Source organism: Dermacentor variabilis, chromosome 9 (genome assembly GCF_050947875.1).
Source record: "Dermacentor variabilis isolate Ectoservices chromosome 9, ASM5094787v1, whole genome shotgun sequence".
Classification (NCBI taxonomy): domain Eukaryota; kingdom Metazoa; phylum Arthropoda; class Arachnida; order Ixodida; family Ixodidae; genus Dermacentor; species Dermacentor variabilis.
Genome location: NC_134576.1, coordinates 131937446 through 131950340, shown reverse-complemented (window position 1 = coordinate 131950340; position 12895 = coordinate 131937446). Strand labels below are relative to the sequence as shown.

Here is a 12895-nt window from a genome sequence, read left to right as displayed (position 1 = left end):
ACGGAAAACGGCGCGCTTCCTTTCTGCTTTTCTCCCTCGCACGCGCGAGGTTGAGCGGCGATCGTCGGCTCTCCCTCGCCCGCTTTGCATATCGTATTGACCGCTAATAAAGATGGAGACAGCGGAAGAGAACACAAAAACCACACAGGCGGTGTTGTTTTGGTGTTCACATAAGAAAGGAAGGCCGAGGCTGTGTTAAGATATCACGTAATAAAGAAAGGCCAACACTGTGTTAGTGACACTTCCATTAGCTTGTTTCATTCGGAAATAGATTCTTGTGATAATTGGTTGCCCCGCTAGGCCGATGAGTGTTCCTGCTTGCTCCGTTTTGAGCATGCTCTATTTGCCTATGTATGGCCACGGGTTGCCGTGAATAAACCAGTTATCACCCGTGTTGTTCTTGTGTTCTCTTCCGCTGTCCCCGTCTTTATTTGCGGTCAATATGATATGCAGTAAACACCAATTAGGCCGAATTGAAGTTCTTTTCGTACGCTTTCATTCGCATGTACAGCATACGGCGCGAGGCGACGATGTTATCGCCCTTGGACTTTATACAGAGCATCACGGCGACGGCAGAAATGCGCCTGTAGTGTCCATGTAATTGCTATAGAAGTAAACATTTTATTAATTATGGGGTGGTATGTGCCAAAACCACGATCTCACACGAGGCACGCCGTAATGGAGGACGCCTAATTATTGTAGTGAGAGACTCCGGATCAATTCTGAGCACCTGAACGGTTCCTTAGCGCGTGCCCAATGCACAGAACCCGAGCCTTTTCTTTTTTCACCTTTATTTATTCATTTTTATTTTTTGCATTTTGCACCCATCGAAATGCGGCCACCGCGGTCGGTATTGAACCCACTACCTCGATCTTAGCAGCGCAACGCCATAGCCACTGAGCTATGGGTAAAAAAAAATATAAAAAAACCCAAGTGCTGTAGCATTTAGGGTGTTTACGTTTTCTCTTCCCGGGCATAAAAAAAAAAGAACGCACGGGAGACCGTGGGACTACTTTCAGCAGCGCCGTCACATGTGCGCTTCGCCTCCGTAATTTTTTTTTTCTTTAACTTTCGTTGCCACAGAGCGAAGTGCGCCGAGGAAGTTGTCTTACCGCAAGCACTACGTGCGAACAGGCGAAGCCTGACTTGCGCCAGCTTCTGCCACGATGCGATGTGCCATGTGAGACAATGACAATACTCCATCCTCTCATAAGTTATGAAATATGGTTCACAACAACGCCTCAAGCAAACACCTGTGCCTGTGTGTTCTGTGTACTACGCAGACAACGGCAGCGGCGCACGCAGGGTAACGTTTAACATCACTCTCGTGTTAGACCAAACGCTGAAGAAATTAAGCTTTCGCCCCGCAACATCACCGCTAATTATCGTCAGTCGAAGCAACCAGCGCAGAAAGCTTCGCTTACATCGATTCCCAAAGTGCGTTGGATCCGCAGAATTTTCGCCTTCCAAGAACCGCGACTAACTGTTCTTTAGCGGTGTCCGCCTTTCCGCTGAGGCAACTGACGTCGTCTGCCATACATTAGATCTGCCTGACGACACACACACACACACTATCTATTTCTCTCTCTCTCGCGTCCTTTGTTTTTCGCGGAATCGCAGTGACGTCAAGGGAACTAAAACTTGCGCTGTGCGGAGATTTTTGTTGCTGTGCTCCGCTGAGGAGCGCTCGTTCCGGGAACTGTACTCGGAGTTCTAACCGACGCCTCGCTGTAATTCGCCCGAACGGCGGCCGGCAGTGCTGACCGCCGCTACACATTACACACCGACTGAATTTGTCATTGCCATTGGATCGGGGACAGCTTGCTTTCGATAAATTCTTGGGACCATATGGCCTACAACAACAAAGTTTTACCACACCATACCATACCACCTACAAAGGTCGACGCAAAATCGTTGCTTAATAGTTTTGAAAACGTTTGGACAAGCGCTTGAAATATGGTTGTCCTAAAAGAAAAAGCGCTTGTCCTCGTTTTTATTGCGACCCTTGTCCCTGCTTCGCGCTGCACCACACATTCTAAAATTGAAAACCAACTAGCCCAAACCATCACCCTTGAAGTTCAGTAGGAGCGATGTTTTGTTGGAACTGTTGTTTTGAGTTTCTTACTGATGGTGTGTTGTTTAGCTAGACTTGTGTGCAAGAGTACATGTGATTATATGCATATGCCAGCCATGTATCTCGGCAAACCCAAACACCATTTTACGTCGAAGAAAATTAAGCTACCCGCGGTGGTTGCTTAGTGGCTATGGTGTTGGCCTGCTGAGCACGAGGTCGCGGGATCGAATCCCGGCCACGGCAGCCTCATTTTGATGGGGGCGAAACGAGCGAGAACACCCGTGTACTTTGGTTTAGGTGCACGTTAATGAAGCCCAGGTGGTCCAAATTTCCGGAGTCCCCCACTACGGCGTGCCTCATCATCATATCGTGGTTTCGGCACGTAATACCACATAATTTAATTAATTTAATTTTAGAAAATAGAGCGATGTGTTCACATTTATTTCCTGTCAAAGAGAGTGCAACCGGAACAAAAAAAAGAAGAAGGGGGGGGGCAATGAAAACTGAGTAAAGAGTAGCGCTGTGATTACATAATTAGTAATTGGTTTGCTTAACTATCCCCAATAATAATGGTTGTGGGAGGAAGGGGGGAGGGCGGTTTCCTCCGGAAGCCACGTGGCACCCCAGTGACATAGAACGAATACCAGAAGACAGCACAAAGCTTGTGTTAGTCGATTTGTCCAGCCGCCCAAAATTGCCTGGCACGCATTCGTAAATATCGATATTTCTGCCTGCCTGCCCGTCTTCCAGCTGGTGCGCTGTACGTGTGCCTCCCCTCAGGCCGACTTCTTTGTATTTCGTATCATCAAACTTCTATCTATCTATCTATCTATCTATCTATCTATCTATCTATCTATCTATCTATCTATCTATCTATCTATCTATCTATCCATCCATCCATCCATCCATCCATCCATCGATCCATCCATCTATCTATCTATCTGTCTATCTATCTATCTATTCTGAAATAGAACGAAAACCGACTTTTGGTGCCGCGGCCTTGCTTTCTTTCTTTCTTCTTTTCAGACTCATGTGTCGTCGCACAGCGCCCTTCACGCTTAAACGCGACTCCCACGCGTTATTCGCGTCAAGCCAAGATTGGGCATTCAAGGTCAATCCCAAAAACGCCTCGAGTACGTGACGCGTTCCAAGGTTAACTTAATGTAACACCTGTCAGTTGGTTCTTGGGGGGCTGTAAATGACTGAGACAGGAATAGGAACGTTAATAAGTCATCGATTCTCTAAATGAGAGAGGAACGTCTTCGTCTCGAGCAAGACAATGGAGCGTTTTAGCATGCCATTTCCGTTTTACGGCTACCGCTACCCCCTGCACCGCGAATGCGTGCAGAGTATTGATTGGTACACATGGCTGAGAGCATAGAGTTTCTAAATAAATACCTTAGAGGGAAATGTGGCGCTAGTGTCTACGGGGTCTCTCATGAGCGTTGCCTCAACCTACATGGGAATGATGGGAAGTACAGGCTTCGGATTGACTTCGACTAGTGACGTTTGCTTGCGGCGCAGTAAACAAAGCTGTACTCAAATATTATCGCGTAAAATCTAATTTTATTTCTGCGATATGGTATATAATGTACAACACGCTACATAAACTTTGTATGACTTTGAGATGGAAGCATGGTTTACTATGTTTTATCACCAGGACACACCATGGTATGCATTCTTGTGCGATTCTGTTACTGATTTATCGCCAGATAATAATTATTTATTTTTGCAACAGCAATAACAACCGTGCATGTACTTATATAAAGATACTCATCAAATATTTATGGAAATAAAAATGTTGTACTGTGAGAAAGTGTTGTGCCCTTGAGCGAAATGCTACAAGTGTCGTCTGCTACGACGCCTGCTCGCTGCAAACGCGAGACTTTTCTCGCAGACGACAGGCACTTGCGAACCCTCTCGCTCTTTCGAAAGGCTACGTCGGCTGTCACGATTGCTGAACGTCTTCAAGTACTTTTAAGCACATCTGCTACAGTGCTAGCTAGGACGCTATTGGCCTCCTACGAGTATGCTTCATCGTATTTTATATTGACGTACCACTTCCGAAGCGTTACGGCGTGGCTTTGCACGTACCCATTTTGCGACACTAGATTACGGCCAGGAAGCAGCAACTTTTCCTACCACAAGTAAGTTTCTGTTCTCAAAGTCCTAAAACATGCATTTCAATGAGCACATAATGTACAATGAAGCCCTCAATAAAATTTGATTGTCAAGACACTAGAAGTACAACTTTATATGTCTTGTATCAGCAGTGCTTTCTTTTTCCTATTCTGAAGTTTCATAAAGCACGTAACGGTACAGCGCCAACCTAACACACTTAACAAACCAAGGTCCAAACGCTCAAAACATGTTCTTTCAACGTTTATGATGCCGTCGCTTTTTCGTCAGAGCTTCGACACCACACCGCGACACAAACATCGTCCTAGCCGCTGGGCCAGCGCGCTATCGCCAATTCGAGCAACATAACAAAGGCAGAGAGAGCTTTGCGTTGCACTGTCCCACTGCAGGCTACAGCAATTGGGCTAGGAGCGAAACCAAAACTGCCAATTGTGGACTAGTTCGCCAATCAGCAGAATGCCAATCCAAAGCCTGTACTTCCCATCATTCCCATGATGGTTGAACGATCGCAGCGCCAGATTTCCCTCTAGGTATATTAATGCGAAACTCTATGGCTGAGAGGAAGCGATATAGATACCGGAAAGAGCTATAACATTAAGGTACAAGTTCATCTAATTTGTGATTACTCGACCTCTATACGAACCACATCGTTAAATTCTCACGTTTTCTTTTTTTTTTTCGTTTTTTAAAGGTTTAGCGTCGAACACGCCGCGGCGTTGCACGCATTTTACGAACTGCGGTAAAGCTAGGGAAACGATGGAGCATGTTTTATTAGAATGAAGACATCTGCCCAGCGGTCGATTTAGGCTCCATTGGCCTCCTTGAAGCCGTTGGGTTCAGCAAGAGCAGGGGAAAAGTAAAACATGTCCGGGTAATAGAGATTAGTAAGAGGCGATTGGAAGATTGGTCGAAGAAAAGTAGGGAAACGACAAAAGACGGAGACGTACAAAAACAAAGTTCGCAATAGGGGGTCAGAAAATAGGGTTGCGAGAGTTCATAGTGGTTTCTTTTTTCTTTCTTAACTTAGTTAGGACATTAGGCAGTATAATAGCAAGAGCTTGGTGGCGCAACCCACCACCCCCTTCCAAAGGGGACGCTCATAACATCCATCCATCCATCCATCCATCCATCCATCCATCCATCCATCCATCCATCCATCCGTCCATCCACACTGCGTTCTACGCCGTGAGCTTTGCAAATTACCATACGACGAAGACTTTCGGTGGGACGTCAGCGCAAGCGCCCCCCGATTGGTTGAAGCAGCGAAGGAGAGCGCACGCCGTGTCACGTGTTTCGTCACGTACTTCTTCGTATCGCCTTGTCATCCTGAAGGCGGATCGAGTCAAATGAGTGCCAAACCCATTCCAGATCGCTCAGATACCTGTCTTCTCAATATAACACCTAGAGGGAAATCTGGCGCCACCGTCTATGGGAGTTTCCTAAGGGGTGCTGTGCCGTCAAGGAAATGACGGTATATGCGTCTGCGAGGCTTGTGTTGACTGGCGTTGTATGAGGCTTCGCCATACCCTGGATATGGCTACACAAATAACGCGTTCTTTCAAGTGAAATCTTCGTAAAATGTTGTAATTCAATCATATCGCATCTTCCAATGAAGTTTACTCAACTAATATGCATAACCAAGAGAAATAAGAACAGACGACACATTGTTCCAAAGCGAGGACGAATTTTGTCGTCTGTCCTCCAACTTTAGCGGCCCGCTGATATACTTTGAACGTTTCATATAATTGTACATGCAACACCAATTTCTTATAATTAAACAAAACATGTTTTTGTCTAATAATAAAGCTAAAACAGCTTTTTACGTGCTGTCTTAGTAGAGAATGAATCATTGTGTCAGACGGAACGGTGCTTGTCTGGCAGGTGTCCTGGCTCTCCGAGAACGACGCCAATCCGCAGTCACAATACACCGGCATGCCCATGCATACCACAGCACGGCAGCGCTAGATTTCCCTATAGGTAATATAGTGATAAACTCTATGCTCAGATATATAGGGCATCATAGAAAGAACGCAGAAGTGAAGTGATAGAAAATGGCGGTAACGCGCTCCGCATTACACGCCGTGGCACGGTGAGGAGCCAGTGGAAATTCATTAATCACTTGCTACGGTTGCCGTGGGACTCTGGTAATACCATTGCGAGGCAGATGCACACTTCCGAGTGTAACGGTTATGGATGGCCTCAGAGATTCGCCGCGCTCCGGTGACTGCCGAGCAGCGACGATCTGTCTCGGAGGTCACATTGCTAGCGCTAATAATTTCCGGTTCACTGCCCGCGGTCATGCAGGCCCTGACGTGGTCACAAGCGCAAATTTATCTGCGCGATAGTTTCGGCCGCTTAGACGACAGAGCCATACTCGGAGGCGAAGATCCTGGGACATTCTCTAGCGGAAAAAAAAAAAGAACAAGAACAAGCCGCATTGCCCGTAAGTCCTATATCAAATAACATGATATGAAATATGGGAAAAACTGGTTTTGTATGGGATCTCATTTGTTTTGTATCGGTTTATCCGATATGGGAGTAAGGGGCATATGGATTTCTTAACAGGTTTGGCCGAAGAACTCCAGTTTGCACGAGGCCAACAAAGCGTTAAAGCGCTCCTCGGGGTCAAATGCGCTGTACTAAGGCTTAGGCTGTGCGAGCCCGTGTGACTACATACGCGAGTGAACATTAATTGGTGGGCTCATGAGCACAGTGGGAGAGTGATTTTTTCAAGGAGCAGGCGGTCTCAGAAGTGCGTGCGTGCGCGCGTGTGTGTGTACGTGTGTATGCGTGCGTGTTATTATTTTTAAATAAGATTGTAACCAAAGTAAGCTTGGAATATTATAACTTGTGTAGGCGAAAAGAAAGCAGGTGCGCGCTGTCTGTCTTGCTTTTTCCAAATTTACCTTTCCCCATGTGTGGGGTAGCCAACCTCGCGGAACCATCCTTCTCTCTCTCTCTCTCTCTCTCTCTCTCTCTCTCTCTCTCTCTCTCTCTCTCTCTCTCTCTCTCACCACAGAAGCATAGTACCTTCCGCCGCAGCAGATAAATTTTAATTCTGCACCCGTGGGATACATTATCTGGTCTATGCCTCAATGCTCGGTCACACCAGTGGTTTTGTCTTCCGCCCCTATATGGGAACGCGGCTGCCGTGGCAGGGAATCGAACCCATCGACCTCGATGGTGCTCAGAAGCAGAACGCCGTAGTCACGGAGTCAGTGTTGATGACGTTTTGTTAGGCAGTGTTGCCAGGTTGCGGCCCAAGACACTCCGTTTTTTAGCGAAAAGTGCATGGCTACAGTATGATGGTGATGAGATGCTCTGAATATTTTATCTGACACGTGCTCTAATTGTTCTTAGACGCATTTCTTATTTCTTGAACTTTATATAGCTTTAAGCTACCTCCACGCGGCGGCGAGTCAGCGATCCTAATGTGAAACGGGAAAATAACTCCCCGGTTTTCTCAAACGGTGTCAGAACTCAAGATAGTGCTTTGCCTATGAGAAGCCGCTACGATGCATCTAGGTGCCTCTGTATAAGCTATTCGGTATGCATTTAGAAGTAGCGACAGATCCAGGCGCATGCATCCGCTTTGGGATAAAGTTGGGGCGCACATTGGACTTACACAATGTTCGTTGAACAAAGAGAGAGAGAGAGAGAGAGAGATACGAAAGGCAGGGAGGGTAACCGGAAGGTAAATATCCAGTTTATTCCAGGCCAACTTTCTCGTCATTTACCTCACTAAAACGTCGATGAAACGGCACTAAAATGCCGCCAAGACCCCGAAAGGGAAAGTTGTCCTGAAGGCAACTAAAAGCTCGCTACCTTCAGCGATTTCCTTGCTAAGTTACCACCACTGCATTAAGCCCCCGTCGCCGGATTCGACGGAGAAGTACGGGCAATCGGTATACGATAGGCAGCATTTTGGGACACTTAACGTAAATTCGGGAGATCAAAGTTCGCGAAAGCCACGGTTAAAAAACTCGGTAAGCATCCGCCGGCAGCTGACATTGCTACCGGAATATTTTACGAAACCTTGACATCCGCCGCAAATTTCGGATCGAATATGCGTGCGCAGGGAGGAGGTGTCGGAAACTTATCACTAGCCAGTGGTGGCGAAATATCCGGTGCGTTTTATAGGCACCGCCTGTAGCAGGCATACATATATACGTCAGCCAAGTTATGAAGCAGAAACACCGTGACGTGACGAATTGCCTAGGCTGGACTGAGCAGTGATTACGCTGGATGCTGAACAAACGATCACTCTAACAAATTCAAATCGAGTTCGAAATGTCGACAGCAATACATCATGTCTCAGGCACATTTCCGAAACTTATTGGAGATAAAATATTTATGACGGGTGATTAAAAAAACGCACTAGGACGTTCCGACTGTCGACAGCAGTTTTACTAAAATAAGTGCAGTCATCGAGTCAACCGAATGTGATGACGTCGAGGCATCGAAGCGGACTGCGGTGCCGATTATAAACGCACTTAACCCAGGCAGCCATATTCGAGGTAGTATAGGCCGGTCACACTGGGAAGGTTAGTGACGTTAAAACGATAAGTCTAACGATAAGAACGCCGTGTGCGCCACTTATACAAGGCGTCTCCCTCGCTGCACGCATAATGTACACTGAGATGACAGTTTCACGCTCTGCGCAATAGGCGAAACTCGAAATGTGACCACGATATACGCATAGCGTCTGCACACATACTCACGGCCATCCGCCAATAGAGCTGGCCAGTCGCGATTCGTTCGAGGGCAAAGAGAAACAAAAGCAGCACGCACTCTCACTGCGAGCGACGCTGACACGCGACTGAAGGTCCGGCGTCTCAATTTAGACAGGTTCAACGCAGCCTCGGTTCGGAGTACAACGCGGGCGCAAGATTTAATCGCATCTGCACGTCTAATTGTTCCTCGCCCTATCTGTAAGAGGAGGGCCTCGAAACAAAGAACCTTCCATTTGGCGAGAAAGCGTGGGTGACGACACGCTCTTCTTCCAGCGCGTGCGCTCCAGAGGAGAAAAAAAGGCCGCTTTTGACGGAAAGCCGTCAGCACTAACGAACAATGAAGCCTCGCAGACATAAATAAACTCACATATAGAGAGATACAGGCACACCGAGCGGGGCGCCCGAGACAGATCCCCCCCCCCCCCTTTCGTCTCCTGCGACAAGAGAGAGAGCAGTGTTCGCGACACTCCAATGAGAGAAGGGACAACTAAACAGCGCTCGCGCCGACTAATAAATAGCGAGCAGCCGACTTCCGCGCCACCTGTCGGCGGCCAATCGTAAAATGCCGCATGCTCGCGTCGCGAGACGTTGTAGACGTGGTCACGTGTGCCCGTCGTCAACATACAGCGTAGTACCGCGCACCATCCGATGGAAACGTTCTCGCGCGACATGCAACGACTGTAACGTCCAATATTATAAGCGTACGTGTGGGCACGCACGCGCACAAGCGGCCTCTCTTCCTATGACTCGCACGCCTACCACCACACATACAAACCCAAAAACATACAGAAACACTCACCAATATAAACACACACACACACACACACACAGACGCGCGCGTAAAACAAGCCCTGTATTGTACCCGCACGCGAATGAGCACGCGCCAAGTTCATTGTCTCTTCTGAGCGCCGTGTATATATATATACCACACTAAACATTGCGCACATAATCCATTGTGCGCCTCTGCCGGCGCGTAAAATACCACACAGGGAGGGCATTGTGCTACCCGTTACATACCCCCTCCCCCCCCTCTATTGTGCGTATTACGCTACGGGACCACAATTACGAGATAAGCGCCCGATTCATGCAGCGCATTCTTTCAGTGAATGAACACGTGGTGCGGGCACCTGACGCTGCCGGAGCAGTCAACGCTCGCTCTTTTCTCGGCACGTGGAAGCTTGTAAGCACTTAGCAGTGGTGGTTATTTAATTCTGTCCCATTCGAAACGGGCCGGCAACAAATAGTTACCAAGCCTGCTTGAGCTGCCTGAGCTTATATGCATGCATAGCAGTCAAGCATCTTGCTTATCTCTCCTTGATGTTTTGGCTCTTCATTCAGACGTCTCTATCGACAGGGTGCGTTTATTATTAACATTTTTAGATGCAGAAAAAAGAATGATAGCACAATTCTAAATCTTGATCTAACTTACTCGATGAGGCGGTCATTACTTCTATAGATCTTATAATTACGCTAATTAGCTTTCTTAAAGAACTAATTTACGGCACATGCTCCAACCTAAGTAATGTATCTAGTGCAGTATGAAAGACATAGATTTGGATAGAATTCTGACGATGGCACCGAGTTCGACATATGCGCGAATGCATCACACTCGCACTGAAAATGCAATGTTGTTCCACTTGCCCTTCAAGGTAAACGCTGTTTTGCGCATTGAGGCACAAGATTACCTGTAACGCCAATGCATTTAGTCTGACACGTTGAAAATTAATATCTCGATACTGGGGTAGCCCTGAGAATTCGTTCCAAGTGGATGCGCCTTGCGGAACACACCGGCTACAATTCGTAAATCGACGTATGTGCCGTAATGTGAGCAATCAAAATATAGTCAGTTTAATTATGTTAATTATTAAATTAAGCGCTTTGGTTTCTCGTAGAAGTAATGGCCTCATCACCGAGAAATTAGATCAAGAGTTGGAATTGTGATATCTGCCACAGTCAATTCTTAAAATTTTTATGCGACTAATGATCTCGGCAGATTTGCTACCATCCCAGTCCCACCGCGCCCCGTTACTCGAGCGAACAAGCTCGACCAAGACTCATGGAGCAGTTTTACGTAAGGCCTAACATATACAAGAGTAATTAGCCAGCTGCAGTATAAATCGGCTGCGTGCATCGTCCGGTGGAATCGACCGCAGCGATAGAAAGAGCGGAAACGTGAAACAATACAATCTAAGGCAGCTCGTCTGAAGACAATCTGAACACATCTGCCGAGTGTCGACGTCATTGCGAAACCTTAAGACTGTGGATGTCAGCCGGAGTGCTTCGCTGACGCGCGATTCCAGTGAATGGATTGCCACGACGGCTGGCTGGTCTTTACATTTAAAGTAGCGCTTCTGAGGATTCGGCAATAGACTCGGCACGAATTTTGTTTTGCTTTAACACGTGCGGGCGAACGTCGCGAAAGGGCGCGCTAACATTTATCTGACTCGAAGGCTCGCAGCTATACTTGCGGCGACCAGCTGATCAGCAAACCTGTTACTGTTCGCAGCAAAGTGCAATTTGACTTTTTTTGGCGACGAAAGCTGAAGCCGAGCGAAAACTCTTTCGATGCGCGAGCCGTTACTTCATTGCGCATTGCTTCCATTGTAGGCCACAGAAAAATAGTCTGTTAGGTTTTCGTATCTGGAAATTTTTATATAAGTAAGTAAAAAAGTGTGTGTGTGTGTGTGCGTGTGTGTGTGTGAGAGAGAGAGAGAGAGAGACGTAGTGTTCACATTAAAAAATTGTTAAGAATTTCCGCATACCTAATAATGTTTTGCTGCTATATGTTTACATCTATGCTGAAAAGTCGTGCTTGCATTTAAGCCGGTTTGGATGATTGGGAATGTGATTTGTTGACAAGACGGTTTTCACTGATTACAAGAGCTGTGGTTTCTGAAACTGCAGAACGTGCGAGTAGCTTGTGCATACACAGACGCTCTTATATAGCTACTTATATGCACATAACTGAGTGTGGATTTTGTTGCGTACTCCAGGGTAGCGTACCGTACTGCTGCCGAGAAGTAGCGACGCCTGCCTATCGAAGCTCGACCGACATTACTTATTGGGTAGCGTGGCGTTGTCGGCGGGCTGCAGGCATCCGGTAGATCATGGCGACCAAGCAGGGGCGAGACGATTTGCTAGTGCGAAACTTGCACGGTTTATTCAAAGGTAGTTGAAAGAAAATAAGATAAGCATGAAGTATGAAGTCTCAAGTATGAAGTATATCAAACTACATTTCGGAGCCCCTTAAATAGGCTCTCTACAAGTGTGGGCGGGATCTTGCTTCCGCCGATGACACGTGACAGGCACGGAGAGAGGGCCCCTCCTCCTGCAATACCGAGCACAGAAAGGAGAAGTCGATCCTCTTTTCGACGAATCCGGGGAGAAGGTCGGGTGAATGACCTCTCCGGCGCCGTGGGGTCCGGCCAAGAGAAGGTGAAGGGGATGAGGTAAGCACACACGATGCCACGACCATGAGAGGAGGGGAAGTGGATGAGGTCGCCCGTGGGCTCCGGCTCAGGCGGTAGGGTGAATGACCTCTCCAGCACCGTGGGGTCCGGCCAAGAGAAGGTGAAGGGGATGAGGTAAGCACACACGATGCCACGACCATGAGAGGAGGGGAAGTGGATGAGGTCGCCCGTGGGCTCCGGCTCAGGCGGTAGGGTGAATGACCTCTCCGGCGCCGTGGGGTCCGGCCAAGAGAAGGTGAAGGGGATGAGGTCGCCCGTGGGCTCCGGCTCAGTTAGTAGGGTGAATGACCTGTCGCCACGTGGTGTCAGACACCAACCCTGGCAATGTCTTCTCCCTTCTCTCGCTTCCCTTTCTCCCTTCCCCCAGCGTAGGGTAGCCAACCATACTATTGACTGGTTAACATCCCTGCCTTCCTATATTAATCTCTCTCTCTCTCTCTTCTTCGGCACTTGACCGCAGCACTGATACAGTAACGGCA

At 47.7% G+C, this 12895-nt stretch overlaps 1 long non-coding RNA gene across 1 annotated transcript in view; it reads right to left on the bottom strand.

The window, feature by feature from the left end:
• Window positions 1–9143, bottom strand: part of LOC142557536 (uncharacterized) — a 73981-nt gene extending 64838 nt beyond the window's left edge. The window contains exon 1 of the long non-coding RNA XR_012822780.1: window positions 8935–9143. This is a non-coding gene — a long non-coding RNA (uncharacterized LOC142557536). The remainder of the gene's footprint in view (window positions 1–8934) is intronic.
• Between the last annotated feature and the right edge of the window lie 3752 nt (window positions 9144–12895).